Source organism: Coptis chinensis, chromosome 7 (assembly GCF_015680905.1).
Source record: "Coptis chinensis isolate HL-2020 chromosome 7, ASM1568090v1, whole genome shotgun sequence".
Classification (NCBI taxonomy): domain Eukaryota; kingdom Viridiplantae; phylum Streptophyta; class Magnoliopsida; order Ranunculales; family Ranunculaceae; genus Coptis; species Coptis chinensis.
In genome coordinates, this window is record NC_141462.1 from 76,572,827 (window position 1) to 76,584,483 (window position 11,657).

Below are 11,657 nucleotides of genomic sequence, written 5' to 3' on the forward strand. Positions count from 1 at the left end.
GCGAACCCGGTCCCAACAAGAAACCCAAAACACACCTTTACACTTGCAATGTTTCCTTTCAAATCCGTTCTTCGATTCAGGTCAGTGTGTAAGGAATGGCGTAATATAATAGATAGACCCGGATTAGCTGCCATGCACTTTAATAGAGCAACCCAAGCAGATACCAAATCCACTTTTTTCTTCATACCTTATTGCTGCGAATTAACTCCTTATATTGTGGAACTTGATAAACAGGACCCGAATCCCCCCCTTCTTAACACCATCCGAAAACGAAATAAGCGCACTTATGCCTATAAAAAGCGGATACACGCCTTTTATCACCAACACCACAACAAAGGTCGATTTAGTTTGTCCGAACGTTTTGTGCATGAGTGGTTTACAAAACTTTTGAAAATGGACTAATATGCCCGGCTTCCGATTTATTTATTACACATACCAACTCAAACGTACATCCGCAATCCCGCTACACGAGAATTTGTAAAACTGCCAGAGCTTATTTCACCTTCTCTACTTATACCTACGTTTGCTTACCTTGCCCCAAAGATTCGGTTTTGTTGTCTCTACTAATCAATTCAAGGTGGTGCAATATTTCAACCGGGTTCAAGATGGTGATCATATAAGTGATATAATATAACGGAGGCCCAAGTGTTCACACTAGGTTCTAAATCTTGGAGAAAATTAGAGAATGTTCCAAAAGTATACTGCTGCGAGAGACACAACATCTGCATCGATGAACGGTTCGTTGCATTGGCTTACCACTACCCGCGGAATTTTGTCTTTTGATTTGGGTCTGAAAAGTTCGGGCATATTCCACATCCCCAGTAAAGGAGCGTTTTAGCTTTCTCGATTCTTGAGAAGAACGAGATGGGTTTGAACTTTGAGGGGACCGAATCGGTATTGTGGAGCCTCTCCTCACACGATCTTCTCGTTTTTCCTTTTGTTGGGGAGAGAAGAATCAGTCCGGCGTAGTTCCAAGTAGATGGTATTTATAGGATTCTCGGGGTGGAGATCCTTCCGCATTACGCGTGTACCCTTTATGTACAAATGTAGGGCGAGGATCGTGAATGAGTCTTTGAGTGGTTTTGGTGTGAGTCATACTCGATTGGGAGTTGGCGCGGTAGTCCCTATTTCGGTGGTGGGAAATGCAAATAAGATTTTGCAATGATTACATCCGTGGGCGCGTTAAATCTCACGGCCAAGTGTTCGTCTTTGAAGTATCTTCGTTCGTACCATCTACTTGTAAAATTAGTCGAAGATCGGTCTTGGAGGTCGATCGTTGAGGTCGCTAACTGGCGCGCCGTGCAAAACACACCTATTTGTAAGGAGTTGCTCACGATCGGTCTTGAGGTTGAAATTGATCGTTGGTCGCTTGTGTTTAAACTGCAATGTTCCTTAGTGGGGATATTGCTCCCCCAACCCCCTCGGTAGAATGGTCTGGGTTCATCAGCGACCGTCTGAGAGAAAGACGCCACCCTTGGGTGACGATGAACGAGCTATGGAGATCGCTCGTTTTGGATGCCGCCGAGTTGGAAACGGGCGGAAAGAAATTTTGGCGTGTTGCAAGCACGCGACGTAATCATAGCGGTTGGAAAAGAATCGTGTCGCCCGCGGTATTCGAAGTCGAAAAACGGTTCCTTGGACCGCAGTGGGCTATATCATAGGCGTAATCATAACTTCTTGGGAACTGAACAACAGCGGTTGTGCAAAATCAAAATTGAGGCAACCAAAAAGGCATTTCGAGGTTTCTTCCGCAAAACGCATGGCGAGGGGATTTGCGGTGAGTGCTTCGCTTCTTGTTTTGCTTTTCATTTTCGCTTTGCTTTCTTCTCGTTCCAGTAGGGTTTATTAAGTTGGTAGGTCAGTGTTAGGTTATAGGGTTTAGGGTTTGGTGATTCGAGAATAAGGTGATATTACAATGTCGGATTCTGATGACACTCGTTCGGAAGAGGTACGGGAGGTTTCACTGAGTTGTGGAGAGTATGAAGAAGAGGATGAGGATTCGTTGAGCGGCCCCGTGATGATCGGACTCAGAAGTGGAAGAAGAAGTTAGGGTAGAGGAGGTTAATAGCCGATCCGGGTCGAGGATGAGGTGGCTAGTACGTCACGGTCGAGGAGGATGACGTCAGCAGGTGACCCACCCCTAAGAGCTGTAAATCACCGGCTGCCAGCTTCGTTTCCGAGCGAAAGCGAGCAAAATTATGGGATTAATGTGCCCGACCTGAAATATATCGAACCTAGGTTGAGTGAAAATGTTCGTAGTGAGGGGTACAAGCCTCGAATGGTGGAGTAATCATATGTGAAGGTCGGAGAGCGTTCATCTACCTACCGCTCGAAATTAGTTTGTGACTTCTTGAGCTATTGGGGAAGTCTCCATGTCGGTCGTTAGCAACACCGCGACTATTCGGGGTGTTCAATCTGTTAAATGCGAGTGGGAATTCCACATAGGTGTGTCCGACATAATAGAGCATTACGTAATGAGGCGGTCCGTAATCTGAACTTTAGCTTGCAAACCATGCCGACGCGTTCTGCGGTTAGCGATGGTGTAAGCAATGAGGCTGGACGAGGGCGGCTGTTGCTAGTGGGCAACTAATGCGGTGGATGTAGGTTCGCGAACTAGGATGTGTAGTCTAGCGATTGGGTAGGATTGGCTTCCTCTTTGTTGTTTAGTGGGTGAGCCACTGCTCCTCTTAACTGGTTCATCTCTTTGTTTTGTTTGCGGATATTCCCCGCGCGACTCGAATCGATCGTGGGGAGATAGAAAGGTTCGCACGCTGAGTCCGGGAACAAAAAGCTAAGCTTCGGAGTTTGCTCATTTCTTTGAGGAAAAAGGAGGTGCTGCGATCGGGGAGAAGGAAGGTGCAAAAAGGCGGGCTCTAAGTCGGACGCGAAGGGTGATGGAGAAGCGTACAAGTGATCCGATAACACGGGAGGACCGAGACGGGCGCTAGGCGTCTGGAGGCGTCTTGTTGTTGGAGCTGGCGCGGGTAGGTAGCTTCGAAGCTTTTATCCCGAGGATCGACCATTGATGCTCTGTGGAGTTAGAGATCGTAGTTTTATTTTCCTCCTCGAGGGTAGCCGGAGAAGAGAAGAGCTGAAGCGGAGCAGAGCCGCAATGGAGCTAAAAAGTGATCGCGACATCGTTAGGGGAGGGTTCGTGGAGGAGGTGGTGGTGGCGGTGGGCGTGGTCGGTGGCGTCTGGCGAGTCATGGACTTAGCCACCTTCGGTCGCGGGATCTAGTCCGCCTCGACAAATCGGGGAACCCGATCCGGTGAAAGGCGAAGGCTCCCCGTAAAGCGAAAGTGGAAAAGCGGTTGTGGTGGCGATGATGAGCCGGAGGCTCAATTTGTTATACTGGACGAAACAACGGAGGACAAAATAATAAGCGCACCGATCTGCGGCTTAGTCGAAAGCCAGTCGTAAGGCGGCCCGCTTTTCGAAACGAGATCGCTCGGATGGGAACCGCAAGGAACTTGATGAGAAGCTAAGCGGATACCATCGTCCGGATGGAAATCAGCGATAATGTCCGGGTAATGAGAATTATCGTCCGTTAGTATAGCATGTTAACCTCTATTCGTTTGCTTTGAAATTTTGCGTGTGTGCCTTGTGGCGGCTTCCGGTCGGTTTCAAAAGTTGAAAGAGATTACGCATTCGGCTTGAAACGGATAGGAGTCAATCTTTTGGCCGGCTGAAAAAAAAACGCGGGACGCGGCCAAGATGGAGCGTGATGAGCTCGAAGGGTCCGGAAGGCACATGAAGCTCGACTCATCGAAGATCTTGCGAAGACAAAGGCCGAAGATCCGGGAAGTTAGAAGGAAATTTGAAGCGTAACGTTCGTGCATACTTGTGGAAGTGGGAGTCAACGATTATACCTATACTTGTGAAGAAAATTGCGGGGGCGCTACTAAAGGCGATGACGATCGAATCTTGCGGATTTCACGGAGATCTGGAAATGGAGTACAAGGCTTTGAAGGAGGAACATGCATCCGCATTGCCGTCCGTTACCATAGTGGAGCAGTCACGAGGAGACGTCGGTGGGGCGATTAAGGTCTTCCTTGATCATACCGAAACCGTGGTGTCCGAAGCTGGAATCTATTTGATCTTGTTGATGAGTTTAAAAGGGCCGGGATATCGATGTCGAAGTGGAGGGAAGGCTGCTGAGGTTGATGAAGCGTTTGAACTGGCGACGGTATGGGTGCCCATGGAAGCGGCTGTGAATTTATCTTGTTTTGTTTCTTGTCGGCTTATATCTTTGTATATAAAACCGGTTTCTGGGGTAACCGGCGATTCGTTTTTCTTGTGTTGTTATACTATACTCTTGAGCAAGCTGGTTCCCGTGCTAATTAGGGTAACCATCGCGATGTTAGTATTTGTGTAGCGGGTTGGATTTCTGAGTAGTCTCAACAACTTCGGCTAAACAACGATCTTTATGAAAAAACTTGTAAACCCGAATTAAGTCCGCATTTTCATGCGGTCTTGGCTATTTGTTTTCGCGTTATTGTGCTTATTTCGTTAATATCATTATACTATCATTCCCAAACACAACAATAATAACAAGTCATAATTTAATAACTTAATTTAAATTTTATAAAATCTAATTTTAACAATAGTCTAAGAATAAAATAGAACAACCCTAATTTATGAATTTAAAATAACTAAAACTTAAATGGGAATTTAATCAATAACTAAATTGAAATGAAAACTAATACTTTATTATAAAACTAATAGTGATTCTAAATAATAATCTCACTTTGTTCTAACACTAATTGAATTGAAAAAACTAGATCCTAAAACAAAGCTATTGAAACTAATTAATGGAGTCTAACCTAATTTTCCTAATCTAGATCTCACTATCCTTAAGGCTAAGTCTTCTCCCATACAAATGGAGGAGACCAGATCCACTTTTTCGTGCTTGGGCTGAGGAGCCATGTTTTGGGCGAAAAATGGGCGAAACCAATTTAGTTGGTCCTTGAGGCGCCTCAGCCCTAGATTGACTTCCACGGACTTTTTGCCACTTTTGCTCCTCTGATTGGGTCAAGGCTTGGACCATTGGAAAACTCTTTCGAGGCAAGTTGTTTGACATAAAGTAGGCCCCAATTAGAGGTTTGGGGTCAAATATCGACCGGAAGTTTTCTGGCTTTATCGCATTTGTTTTGCCTATGTTGACTTGACTTTTCCCTTTGGCCGGGGCTTTAAAAAGACTTTTCTCCTTGAATCTTGGCTTTGTCACAGAACTTCTTAGCAACCAACCCTTGCTCTTTATCTTTGCAAAAGGCGCATTTGCTTACGTATTCACTCGATGCAAGAAATACCTAAGAACACGATAAGCGATTACTAACTCTTATTAATCACATAATTGGTCAAAAGCGTGTTGTTAAAGGGGTTAAAAGCTGTTTTGGGCTCTTATCAAACCACCCCAAATAGCATTTTGCGATCCTCGAGCAAATATGAAGATAGAATAAGTGACTAAAAATAGAGTTAACTAATCTCGTTTAAGCCGAGTCGCGTTGGATTGACCACTATGGACAAAGACGCTTAAACCACTAGCAATTCCCTAGTGGACAAGTTTCTAACCTCATGAGAGTTTTCCAGTGAAGATGCTCACAAACTTCATCTTACATGCGACTAAGAAATAAAACTATTGTTTCATATTTATGTCTCGATGATACATACATCTGTAGTATTTAAACAAAGAATGATCATTCAAAATTTAAACTAATACATGCAACAACAATCCGTCATCTTAAGAAAAACAACTATACATGACTATGATATGAAATCTGCAATGGAAGATCCGTTCTGAAGACTTTTGGGTAAGCGTGCCTAAGTAGGTTCTCCACGGGGAATGTGTCAAAACACATAACACTTTGATTTTTCCATTCAAGTTTGCTAACTCCGATTGTCACGGTAGGCACCACGTTTCCTCATAATCTGATGATAATTTAAGGAAGCGAGGGCCGTCAACACATGCTGCCACTTACTGTATCACACCGGCTTATTCTAATTAAGTTAGGGGTCTTTGATAGGTGATGCGAGGGTGTAGGTGTTGGATTAAAGAAAAGAAGGAAATGGATATTCAAACACAAGTCACGAAAAGTAGGGTCTTCGTATTATGTAACTAAAAAAAGAAAACCTTGTTCTTTTACACACTTTGTTTCCATCCTTAGCCTTTTATTTTGGCTTTTTGACTCATTCTATTCTATTTTTAGAGTTTTATTTTATTTTCTTTAGATGGAAACTTTTTTTTCTTTTGAAACTTAACTAATTTTTGTTTTACATTTCTCTTATATTTTCTTCACTCATCCTATTTCTCGGACTTATCGGATAGGTAGGTTGATTTTTTTTTCTTTGTTTTATTGGGTAAAGAATTTGTGGTTTTGTGAAAAGGCTAATGAAAAACTCGATTAAGGCTGACTAGCGGATAATAAATTTCATATAGGTGTGAATTTACGGCTATATCAATCCAAAGAGAACCTAAATTCTGGCTTGGGATATGGTGTGGTGATCAAGCAAGTAGATGTGTGATTTCTCTTTTCGAATTTACTTCTCCGCGTGTCATTATTCCGAGATATTTGATTCTTATGAGGCTTTTAGGCTAGATGCTCATAGGATATGTATTAAGTATTACTCTAAAACGTCTTAGAAAAATCTTTGTCAAATCTGTCAAAGATGTCGCCATCTGAGATGTTTGTTTGAAAGATCATAGACTATTACCTACATATTAATCTATGTTTCAAAATTAAATCTAATTCAAAACTCATTGAATTTCTAGACTAATATCATCATGGAGAGGAACAATACCATTATCACTAAGTGCTTAGTATAAACAATATTTATGATTTTTAATTTTTAATTTTTTTTTTTTAAAGAAAGTGCATAATTTACATCCTAAAAGTGCTTATTTTTTTGCAAATGTTTCTATCCACCCACAAATAATCCCGAATGTTTTGTCCTAAAAGTGTAAAGAGATAAGGAAATAATTTACCATAGAAGCGTGGCAAAAATTGGCGGATTACCCTATAACAGAAATATTGTAAAAATGATATGATAACATGAAACCTGATTAAACTGTTCACGTCTGAACTAACAGAACTATCTTTGGAGTAAACATGACAAGCAAAGGGAATTGGCAAAAGATTTGAAATGAAATACCAAAATCATGCACCCCAAACAAAATTAAAACTCTTTTTAAGTTTGAAAATTTTTGTTTGGCCTATATGCTCGAAAGTTGGTATTATTACAAAACTTGGGTCTTTTTAAAGTCAGATTCCACATGCTTAATGTGATATATATGTATTAACATCACGGTTTCTTATATATCAATAATCTAAATAATTGTGGATCTTTTCATAAATAGTTAACACGGGATGCACCATTAAAGCAAATTAAGCACGAAGATTTCCTATGGCATGACTTAGTATAATGGAAGTGAATTCTAATGGATCTAGAACCGAATCGAGCATAAAGTTTCTTCTTTTCTTTTGAACAAAAAAGATGTTCAAGTGAATGATCGTGAGAAAATAGATGGTTGTGGAAGATACTTGGAATGTGGATAAGTGTTAGAAAGAAAAAAAACCCAAGAATGATTGGATTCTGTGAGGGATTAGCTCGGGTAGTTGGTGGTAGGGTGGTGCTCTAGGCAGTCTTAAGAGGGTGAGTCATCCACGGGCTCTTAGAAACTTCGTCGAATTCCTCATCTAGGTTATTAGCATCCATATAATTATGGTATTCATCTCTATCTTTGAGGAATTCATGTATCTGGAAATACATTGTGAGGTTTTACTCCATCTCTTGTAGTGTCGAAGGCAGGGTGGAAAATTCTTTCTCTAGTTCGGTTATGTTCAAGGGATTCAAAATTGTGATCTTTGTCTTCTTCCATAATAAGGGTATCTACTAGTGTAGGGGCGAGAGATCGTCGGGAAACACCAATATGATATACCAAACTCTCAATAGACTTAACTTCACCTTCTACGGGAAAACCTAGTTGTCTCTGCTTTTGTCTAAACATATTAACTTATACAGAAAAATTTCCAAAGAAAGAGTCATTGAGCATCCCGGCAATTGATTTGGGCATTGGTAGTTGCCAAGAAAGGGCCCTAAGATGATGGGAATAGAATCATGAGCAACCCTGTGTCGAGAATAACAAAGTTAAATTTGGATAGTAAAAATCTTGCCGATGCTTGAGAATGTTTTCAACTACACCACTTGGGATGCTTAATAGAGCGATCATTTTACTGCAAAGTCATTTTGGTTGGTTGAAGTTTTGTTAGACCCAGTTGTTTATATAAATAAAAGGGAGTAAGTTAACACTTTTCAAATCTAGGTCTAATAATCTGCAGTTGTTATGAAGATATCACCTAAGGTGCATTGTCTGATGGGGCGACCGGGTCCTTGTCTTAACAATTCCGTTATGTTAGGATAAAGAGGATATTGTTCAGTTAAGAATGCTTCATGGGTTATGTTGGTTTTCCTCTTCTTGGTGCCAACTCTTTTAGAAACTTAAGCGTGTCGGTGGGACTTTTTATAGCATCTAGAAAAGGTAGGTTTATAGTCGATTTTTAAACAACTTCCCTATCTCATCAAAATTTTTAGTCCTTTTTAGACATAACTAGTCTCTTTGGGGATATGGTGATTTATCTATATATTTAGCAATATTATTAGTCTTTGCTTTGTCTCTCTAGCGTTTTCCATCTAGGTGTCCATATTGGAACCTCTAGGTGTAGGATCATCAATTTCTATGGCGATTATTGATATGGTTTTATTTTAGGTTTACGTTTTGCGGATGGTCTTTAGGCATAACTACTTTGTTATCAACTACTCTCCTTGAATGAAGGGTAGTGACTGCTTATGGGTCCCCTGAGGGTTATATTACCATTACTTGAATACTTTTATTTTAGCGGTGTTTGTTGACTTAGGATTAGGCCTTTGCTTGACACAGAAACTCACCTTTGTTTGGTTATTATTTTGGTTAGGAGACATGTCAATAACCTTTTGGCACAAATACTGCATTATTTGCATCATTTGTTTCATCATATTAGAGTTTTGATCATCTTTGATCTTTCATCAAGTTGGAGTTTTGTTGCATAATTTGATTTTGTTTCTCTAACAATGTCCTTACTATTTCATTTGTAGATGGTTGAACTGGAATTAAGGCTTGTTGAGCATTCATGTCTTGATGTTGATAATTAAGGTCATGGGCACTAAATCTCTATTAAGTCACCTAAGTTTCCTTGTCCTTGAGGTTGAGTTAAGCTGGTGGAAGTTTGATGGTTTGTAATGTGGTGGTTGTGCATAGACAAAGAGGAATGATATAAGTCGGAATGCTTTCGAGACTAAAACAAACATTACAACGAGTAGATTTAATGTTCATGACAGGAGTGGGTTGTCGTTTAACGGAGATGACATCTACCTTTTTAGTGAGGGCATCGATAAGAGTTTTAAGCTTCGAATCGAGTTTAACCTCGGAAGAAAGAGTGGGCGGGAAGAGTTGTTACCTCCCCGATTGTTGTTCCTCTTAGATTGATATTCTAAGAATGTATAAGCCTCTAGGCTCCTTTACTAAGAAAACTACCCCCAAGTCATGATATCTAGAACCTCCTTATGGCGATGTGAAAGCCGCTTTGAAAGCCGCGAACAAAGCGTGTCTTTTATGGAGATTATGATCGCGAGCATTCATAAGAAAATCGGTGAAATGATTCGGGCCTCGAAAAAGAGTCATGAGGATTACGGCGGAAGAAATGAATCTTGTGAAGCATTTTCATCTGTCTTTAGTGGTGGGTAAAACTGTTCCATGAACAATTGAACAAGTTGATCCCATGAGTGCCTGAGAGTTTGGGATTTGGGCGATTAACCAAGGCCTTGCCTTGTAAGGCTAGGGTGAAAAAAAATACCTTAAGTTTAACAGTCGGACTTCGCCCCAGGATGATAGAATGTAGTGAGAACTTGTTCTATCCCTACGCGCGTATCTTTAGTAAGGCTTCGTGGTCTAAACCATGAAAAACCCGATAACAAGTTAAATATATTGGGGGAATTCAAAAATCCCCACTAGGTGCAAGAGCGATGCGACTTAGGGCCATCATTTAGGGCTTTATAAAATCGAGAGATGAGTCTCTTATTTTTTTAGCCATTGATGCAGGTGTAGTGTGTGAAATTCTAGATAAGTGTGGTATTTATGTCTCACGAAAAACAAGCCTGATTATACTAGAATTAAAACTCCTCCATGAAGAGGCGAAGTGGAAGAAGGAGTACACAATGCCTTCTTGCTCGTGTTTGAATAACGTCTTGTATCGTGATCTCGGTGTTTGTATGATGTTAGAAACACTAAATAACTTGAAGAAATGAAATCTTGAACTAACACAATGAAAAATCGGGCTGGTACAAGAGGGCGAGGGTCACTTTTAACTTTGGGTAGGTAGCGGGGGTGCACTCGGCCTTGCTTTCGAGGAACATGCACTTAGGCGAAGTGCGCTCCGACCTTCTTTCGAGGAACATGCACTTAAGCGGGGTTTGCGCTTTGAAATTAGCCTTGGGTGGGCGGCACTTTCGAGGTCAAACTCGAGTTCTAGGCGGCGAGTCGCGGAGGCTCAAACTTTGCTTTGGTTGGGCATGGGGCGCGCTCAACCTTGGATGATGTCTAGTGTTTTAGGCGCGGGTTGCGCTAAAAAATAGGCTATCTAGGGCGCGGGGCGCGCTCCAAAAAATATGAAATTTTTATAGTAGTTTTCTAAGACATCTATAAAGTAGCCTGTAAAATTTCAGATCAATCGGAGCTATGAAAGTCCTTCTACTGATCTTCAAAGTTTGTGAAACAATTTTCGGACACAATACAAACAACGGAATGGTTAACCAATCAAAACAAAGACCAAAATAACCAAAATTTTACTGAGGACTCTTGACAGATCATGGGTATTCCTGTAAAACTTTTAGAGCAATTGGAGTTCTACAAACTTTCCTTATCGGCTGTTGTTCCTGAAATTAAGTGTTTGCAAAACTCCAGAAACACACTGGAAACACTCCACTAGTTAGGAGGTCAAAACAAATAAAAAGCTTGTTAAATTTTTATTGAAAACTCCTGACTTAGGATATATACTCCTGTAAAAAGTTTAGAATTTTTGGAACTGCCTAAGTAACCTTACTCGTCTGTTTTTCAAGAACTTACGGTTTGAAAACTGAAATGCAGAAATGTAAAGATCGTATTTGTTCACAAGGTAAGACAATTAGAAAAATTCTGAAAATATTCCAGTAAATCAATAACACCTTAGATATTATACCTGAAATTTTTTAGAATTTTGGAAATTTAAAAATACCTTTACCGCAGTATTCTTTGCTATGATTCATTATCTGAGAAGGGAGGCGGAGGCTTTGTGCTTAAAATAGTGAACAATAACGAAAATATGAGAAAAAAAGAAAGAAAAATGAAAAGGGTGGGTGGGTAGAGAATGGGGGATTGCCCTTTGAATTTAAGCAATTGAATTCTTGTCTTGAACGAGGACTAAGATGGCGATGGAAGCCATTTGATAACCAGTAAAAACTAAACTAGATTACTACTCTAACTTATTTCTTACGGTATCAAAGATTTTATTTCCTACTCTCATATATATTCATGCAATATATATAGAGTACAGTCGTTCACTCTTAACTTTCAAGACTTAAACAAATT